The sequence below is a fragment of the Rousettus aegyptiacus genome, unplaced genomic scaffold, assembly GCF_014176215.1.
Source record: "Rousettus aegyptiacus isolate mRouAeg1 unplaced genomic scaffold, mRouAeg1.p scaffold_m13_p_15, whole genome shotgun sequence".
In the NCBI taxonomy this organism is placed as follows: domain Eukaryota; kingdom Metazoa; phylum Chordata; class Mammalia; order Chiroptera; family Pteropodidae; genus Rousettus; species Rousettus aegyptiacus.
This window is the reverse complement of record NW_023416290.1, coordinates 49,645,745-49,653,705: the sequence shown is the minus strand read 5'-3', so window position 1 is coordinate 49,653,705 and position 7,961 is coordinate 49,645,745. Positions and strand designations below refer to the sequence as shown.

Genomic DNA, 7,961 nt, shown 5'->3' with positions numbered 1-7,961 from the left:
AGCACCAAAAAGCAAATCTATTTGAGGTCTTGTGCTTTGGAAATTCAAAGGCATAAAAGTCTGAGTAGATACAGCTTTTTAGAGTAAATGAGGACTCAGTAACACATGAGCCTTTGCACAAGCATAGAATATGGTATAGTTTTGGGAAGGGCAAATTAAGATGGGCAGAGTGAAGAGTTATAAAAACACAGAGTGATTGAGAATCACTCTTTCCTCTGAAAGAGTAGGTGATGTATTCTTAGGGCTTACGCGATTTCTGACGTCATAAAGGAATTGACAATATACTTCATAGTAATATTTTTAGTGAAATATTTTTCCCAGGAAGCCACATCTACCCTAGGAGAATCTGATTCAGTGAATTTTAGGATCGAATCCTTGTTTTAGGGCTATTTTTTTTAAAAAACTTATGTACAACTTAAAAAAAGAAAAAAAAAACTAATAAGAGTTTTATAACATCCCACTAGATTCCTATCTGGTGTCAATTATGAGTACAAAATAGTAAGCCAAGATGGTTTAAGCAAACAAAAGAGCAGAATAATACTTGAAGGAAATGGGGCCTGAGGGGGTTAACCCCCAGAAAGAGATCAAGTCAAGACATGATGCAAAGTGACAGGGCCCACAGGCCATTTTTAAAATTTCCTGCTCATTCACACTCCTGTCCTAACCCCCAATGATTTCTAACCACCAAGATCAACCTCTAACTTTTCTTCAACAAACTGATGCCCCAATGTGCTCCTTAATTCCACTTAAGTGGCATAAGGTCACTGACAGAGCGGAGTGTATAGTAAGTAGACAGGGGGAAGAATTTGGCTCTGGGCTAAATTGCAACTCAGTTGAAAGCCCACCAGATGAGTCTTTTTTTTTTCTAACCTAATCCTCTTCATCATAAATGTGCTTAAGGGAGAATCTCTGAAGTTCTTTCTTCTGCAACTCTGGTTTTTGTTTCGTTCTTGACATATGTTCATTTGTTATTTTTTTTAGCAGGTTGTATATGCTTTTTAAAAAATCCACATTAAACATAATTAACCACATGTCAACCTTGCTACAGAGCAGACCCAGAGTTTTTATTCTGCATGATTGTTACTTCATGTGGAGTAATCACGAGTAGGGGTAGTGAAGAGACTCTCTTCTGTCTTGGCCTTGAGTCTAGATTATAAACGGTAGATATAGAAGTGATGGAAGCTTCTGGAGAAATATCGATAGCATGGATTCGTTTGCTTTACAATCTCGTAGATTTTCATTGTTCAACTTTGAATCTAGTTATTTTTGCCCCATTCTCCCCTAGCTTATTCCAGCCAAAACTCTCCTCTACAAGAGAAAGCCTTGTAAAACGAGTGCTAATTGCTACCAAAGGGAATTCTGACAGGCATGCTGGATGCAGTGGTATTATAGTTACGAAATTCAGACCTTTACTGCTGTAGCGTAGAGAGAGAGCAAACACTTGGGGTAAAATTGCTAAATAACTTTTGGAAACTGAGGGTGTATGTACCTTGCTTGCTGTGACTTCCTGTTCTTTGTTGCATCCTTTCCAGCCTGTCTATCTTTCACGTCAGGAAGAATATTAGAAAAGATACACTGTCCAAACCTTACTGATTTTTCTCTTCTATTTACTCCAGTGGAAATTATGTGTCACTCTATGAAAGCTGGCATTTAATCACACTGAATTAATTCCATCACTTATGTATGCCTCCCCCAATTCTCAGAGCTCTGACAAACCAGTGTGCTCACAATCGCACTCTGGGAATTCACTATTTCTTAAGTCTGTATTGAGTGTTGAATGTGGGTTAGGTACTGAGCCCAGTACTATAGAGTGCAGGAAGAAAGGATACATTTCCAGAGTGACAAGCCTATCAAATGAAACTGTTAGTCGAACATATATAAGCAATATACGGAAGTATTTAATTAAGCATAGCAGAGTTCAGGAAGTTTAGGATAATATGGGAATGTAATATATACGGGCTGAGGATTGGGAGAAATCTTAGTAGCAGCTGTCAAAAGAGAGGCATAAAGATCGTGTGCCAGGGGAACAATAAGAGTGACAGCATGGAGACAGGAATGATAACGGTACATTTCTGAAATAGACTGGTCTGTCTATGGATGCATTGGGATGGTAGTTTAGCAGGGGAAATGGAATCAGTCTTTGGGAATTAGGGAATTCAAGTTCTAGCTCCACCACTTGCTAAACTGAGGAGTAACTAAACGAGGCATGTTTCTGCAAAATTCTGTGCCTTGGTTTCTTCATCTATAAAATGAGGATCATAATGTCATCTAGCTCGCAAGACTGCTGTGAGTAGTGAATAAGATAATTAAGGTAAATTTCTTGGAACAATGCTCCGCACCAATCGATTAACATCAGCTGTTATATTGTTGTCATATTAAACTTGTTAGATGCAGTAGACTCCAATTGTGCAGATTACGGAAAATACTGAAGTTTAAGTTTCTGGTTAAAGGACACAGGGGGGCATGGACAATTTGAAACGGGCACTGTAGCAAGAGATATAGGTGCCCTACACGTGTAAATCGCCAACTAGTGATTCTCCATTCCAGAGCTTTACAACTGAGTGTCACTCAGCATGGATTGCCGAACACCTGCTATATGGGTCTACAGCCTGTGAGGTATCGTGGCACATGGGGAAGTCATGGGAGTCTTTGCCCATGAAGAATTTGGCATTCTTTGGAAAGACAAGGCTGCATATAAACAATATCTAATTAAGAGTGTTAAGACCATATCTGAGGAGGTACCAAAGTTAGTGATTGCAACGAACACTTCCAAATATTTTACCCGGAATGTTTTGTTTCTTCTCAAGAGAGGGTTTGTGTGGAAAAAAAAAAAAAAAAAAAACAGAGAAACAAATTAAGAAGAAACAAATGAACTATAACTACTCCAAGTGATATTGAAAGGAGGCATGAAGTAAAAGCGTTTTAAAATCCACCTTATAATAACTAAAACTTACCTAATGCTTCGTATATGCCAGGCTCTGCTCTAAACCCTGCACATGGACTAACTCACTTAATCTTCCCAACAACCCTATGAGGGAAGTACTTTTCTTTTTCCTATTATTTAAATGAGAAGCTGAGGCACAGAGAGGTTAAGTATGTTGCCCAGGTCACAGTAAAATAGGAGTGGAACTGGGATTTTGAACCCAGGCTATCAGGCTTCAGATTCCATGCAGTTCACAGTTCACAGTGATGTCACATTGCCCCTTGATGATACACCTGCACCTGATCCTTTCAAATAAGAATTGTGTTCAGGGTGAATTATTTGCACAAAACATTTAGGCAAAAAAATTAAATGTTTTTCTTTGAGGACCTTAAAGAGAAGATGCTGAGAGTGTGTGACCAGACTATGTGGCATTCTATAGATGAAGTTCTCACCATACGAGTTTCATTTGATATACGTCATTAAACAAGAAAATGAGGTTGCCATTTGCTTCAGTGAGTTTCACATACTGAGAAAGCGTGTTTTTCTATTGCTCTATGGAAATAAACAGACTTTTTTTTTTTTTCAAATATCTTCCACTTTCAGCCTTTTTTTCTTTTTTCTTTTTTTAAGACTACAGCACCTGGTCTTCCTACGTGGTCTCCCCTCCAAGTACTAACCGGGCCCGACCCTGCTTAGCTTCCAAGATCAGAAGGGATCAGGCTCGTTCAGGGTGGCATGGCCATAGACTCAGCCTTCTTTTACAGAGCTTTCTCACTGGAAATCTCTCCTTGCCTGTCATTCTCTTCTCTTTTCCCTCCTTCCTTCTCCCACTTCTCTCTTATTGGCATCCAGCGACCTAAACAAAGTTTCATACCGGGTACTTGGGTAAAGTATGGAAATCCTTTTATTCCTCCAAATTTCACTCAACACTCTTCTCCTCATCTCATTTTTCTATCTGCTTCCTACCCCAAATATACTCACAAAGCAAACCTGTTTGGTTTTTACTACTTACTATTGTTCAGCATTTTCCTGATGTTTTGTGATGCTCTAGCTTTGTGAATCCTATGTCTTTTGCTAAGCTCTCCTTTCCCTTTCTCCATCTGATCAATGCTGCATGTTATTTAAAACAAAAATAAAAAATTACCTCCTATGTTGAGACGTCTTTGACCTCTACAGGAAGAAAGGCTTCTAGAACACTTTGTTCCTTCCTCCGTCACTGGACTGAGCACATTACAGTGTTTTGTTTATGTGTCATTGCTTTCCTGGACCTTCTGTTACTAAGACTCATTAGTCTATGAAGAGAAGAATGATATCTTATTTACTATTCTATCATCGGGTCTTGGCACATACAAGGCTTCTATAGATGCTGCTTGTCTGGGGATCTGTCCATTTTGAAGAATGTAAATGGCGACTCTTAAGCCTGGACAAAATGATTTTACAAAGCTAGATTCTCCATGTAACACCACTGCTTCATGGCACTGAACACACTCGAGTAATTCAGAATGGCTGTTATGTTAGTTTAACTAAGATCTATCATGAACAGAAGCGTGCTGCACAATTTAAACATTTAATTCACTCTGTTGTATACGCAAACACATATACCCTGAATTATGAAATTCGATGAAAGAATTGTTGCATTTGATAAGGACTGCCACTATTTAATGAGAATTCTTCTAACCCGCCATGAGGTTTGCACCTTAGCAAACACCTCCTGGAGTTCCTGGTCTGCCATAACCACCCCTTTGCCCATTCCCAAGCTCCTTCATGGTCCACTCTAAGGTGTCTCCCACCACCTCCTCTGATCACTGAGATTGAACTGGGAATTGCTATTTGACCAGGGCTAAGGAAATTCCCTCTCTTGTTATACTCACAGCCTCATACGATCTCTTTTCAGTTCTTGAATGGAGAGGTCAAGGTTGCCTGAAGGTAAAGGCTTACAGAGAAATGAAAGAGTGTGCAGACAAATAGAGGTGGGAGCTTGCTTTCTGGAGAGGCCATCTGAACAGCTTATTAGAGCCCTTGGTTCTGAGTATTCATGTGATGCAGAAATACTGGCTGATGGTTCCAAGAAACATACTGTTGTATTTCAGTAAAGGTCTTAAATTAGTTTAAATAGGTTCTTGTTATTAAGACAAGAAATACATGACTTACTCATTACCTAAATATGACAGTCAATATTGCTTTTCCAGTTGAAATATCCTATATTTCAAACATACTAAATTTCTTTAAGACCAAACCCAAATTTAATTTCTTCACTGAATTTTTATCACTCTACAGTCATGTTTTTTGCATTAAACTTTCAAATTGTGTTACTTATTTTGTTCATTAATTCATTTTGTTCATCAGTTGAACAGGACTTGCCTCGCACCTGCCGTACTGCAGGCAGCATGTCAGGGACATAAAGGTAAACGAGCCTGAATACTTGCATCCAAAATGCTCACAACTTTTTGCAAGAGACTTACAACAACAAGACGATATAATGTAACATGATACAATCCAAGTAGAAGCAAAGAGAAGTGACAACAGAATTCTACTTCACAGGGGTGAGAATGGTTTTCTTTTTCGTAGTATAGTTAGTTGCTTATCATTCTGGCTCTTCCACTATATTGTAAATAAGCAGAAGCACAGTAAATATTCATCATTGTAACCAAAAGCAACCATCACCATCTAGTACCAAGAAGAGTATTTTTCTTAGACCAAGTTTCTTGGGAAACAACTCTGAGACAGAGATTTATAAGCAGGTTATTGGGCAGTATTCTTGGCAATACGACCTCTAACAGGGTAGGGGAACAGGAGCGAACAGAAAACAGTTGAGCCATGGTACAATTGTAATGGAGACTCACTCATCCCACAGGGAGCTCGAGGGATGAGGTGGCCTTTCGGAGCTGTCTCACTTTGAGGCAAAGGGAACAGGCCATTATACCCTCTCATGGACTGTTTATTGGATAGGGCTGGCCTCTTTGGAAAGCCTATGAACTTGGGCCTGCAAACTTCTTCAACTGAAGCAGTTTGCAAAGAAGTAGTTAGCTGTGAGTTTCAGCAGCCCAGACTCACAGCTTCTCGGCGATGAGGACCTCATGCTAAAGGAGGATTTGAGGGTTCTATTACAGCGGCTACTGTAGCACCCTGCAAGTGATAGCCATGCATTCACAGTTGGTAGAAGTGCAGTTTTATGTATCATTACTCACTATTCTAAAATTTTATTTTCTCAATACCAGTGTGCATAGTCTTATCTGAGCACTGGATTCTTTATTTTGTGAACTTTAGCTCTGAGCTCATTTGACATTTATAGTTGTCTTGTGGGGAGCTAAGGGGAAAAGATTCATATCCACATTATGCATCTTATTAGTCGATGGATAAGGCCTCCCTGCCTGTATCGCACAGCAATTGGAATTTTAATCAAGTCATGGTCCCAAAGAAATCAATCACGATCAGGACATTGCAGTTGGCTGACAACAAAGATAACAGTTAAGGCAAAGTGGCGTTATATGCTAACGAGTTGGGAGTTCCTTGGAGTTAGGCCCAAGTTAGAGCGAATGATAACTCTTTCCAAAAATCTAAATCAAAGAAATTTTTCTTTGGTAAAAACAGTTTAATCAAAACAAAAGAAAACAAGAAAAGCAACCAAAAAATTGGTCGAGTAAGAGAAAAATATAGTGCTTTATAATCTATGCCAAATTAGCCAGCTTAATTCATTTTATTGAAAAAGTCTAAACTCTCTTCTGTTGGAAGAGGATCCAAAAGTTCTAAATAAATGTCTACTTTAATTATTATCTGAATAGGTATATATTTCACATTTTGGCAAAGGAGTAGCAAAGTGATCGCTGATTCACACTTGTCCAAATAGTTGGTTTGCTGAACATAACCTCGACCTTATTTGGGAAAGTTCATTGACAGTTGACTTGGTTTCTAAACTCTGAAACTCCCAAAGAACACCACCAGGAGAACACTCTTTCACATGAGGATGGGGCAATCTGACCCTGGGGGTCAGGAGGCTGTGCGCTGGTTTTCATTGCATTACATGTGGCCACAGGGAGAGGGGGTGTTTGGAGAAGCTAGTTATGATCCGTTTGGAGGGGGCATGGGAGACTTGGTCATTTTCGTCTTTGCCTTAACTTCTATAAATCGGGGATATATCCCCTGTTACCACCCTTTAAGTTAGGATCATATGATCTCACAGAATAGGTCTGGCAAATCTGTAAGAAGTTAGAATATTTATTCCCAGTTGCCAGAAATAATTGAACATGAGGTTCTCCAACTCTCGGTTCTGTCTCTATTTTTCCCCTCTCTCTTTTTTTGTCTGTCTGTCTGTCTCTCTCTATATTTTTTCTCTTCTTCCCTTCCTCCCTCTTATTTTTCTCTAAAATATCTAGATTATTATATAATTATAAACTAATTAGATCACTGACTTGAAAAACACTTAGAGGCCATTTAATTTAATCCTGCGATGCAAGCCTCCCTCTCTAATGTCTTCCAAATGAGGTGCTCGGCTTCACTTTAAAGGGCTGCAGGGAGTCCTCCCGTTGCATCTGGAGCCAGTTCTTTCATTGAGCACCTACAATGCATCAGGCATCATGCTGGAAAGACAACCTCACCTGGAGAGCTCTAGTCTTTGAAAACATCACTTTTTTTTTAAGTGTAACTCTTTCCTCTGTAACTTTTGGACACTAGTTACAGTTGTTATTATCACACAGCACAAACTTTAGCTCACTATCAACAAAATTTAAGATAAGCATATGATATAGGAGCTTTCGCTACAGCATTAGACCAATGAAAGTGTTCCAGTTGCAACCCTGCTTTTTGCTATACAATGGACAAGGCACTTAAATACTCAAAGCTTCTGGTTTGTTCCTCTTGAGATGAGAATTACTTGAGGGTGTTCATGTACAGTTCTCAGGATATCAGAAGGTACAAGTAATTATTCAATATATAATAACTATTACCATGATGAAATGAAGGATCTTTCTTCCAAAGGAACAGTTGAGGCAAACAGCACAGAAGTAGAAAAAATGCAGCCATCGGCAATCTTTCTCTGCCT

The 7,961-nt window shown here is 39.1% G+C and overlaps 1 pseudogene; it reads right to left on the bottom strand.

The window, feature by feature from the left end:
- Positions 1-3,551: 3,551 nt before the first annotated feature.
- LOC118612348 lies at positions 3,552-3,670 on the bottom strand (annotated as a pseudogene).
- Between the last annotated feature and the right edge of the window lie 4,291 nt (positions 3,671-7,961).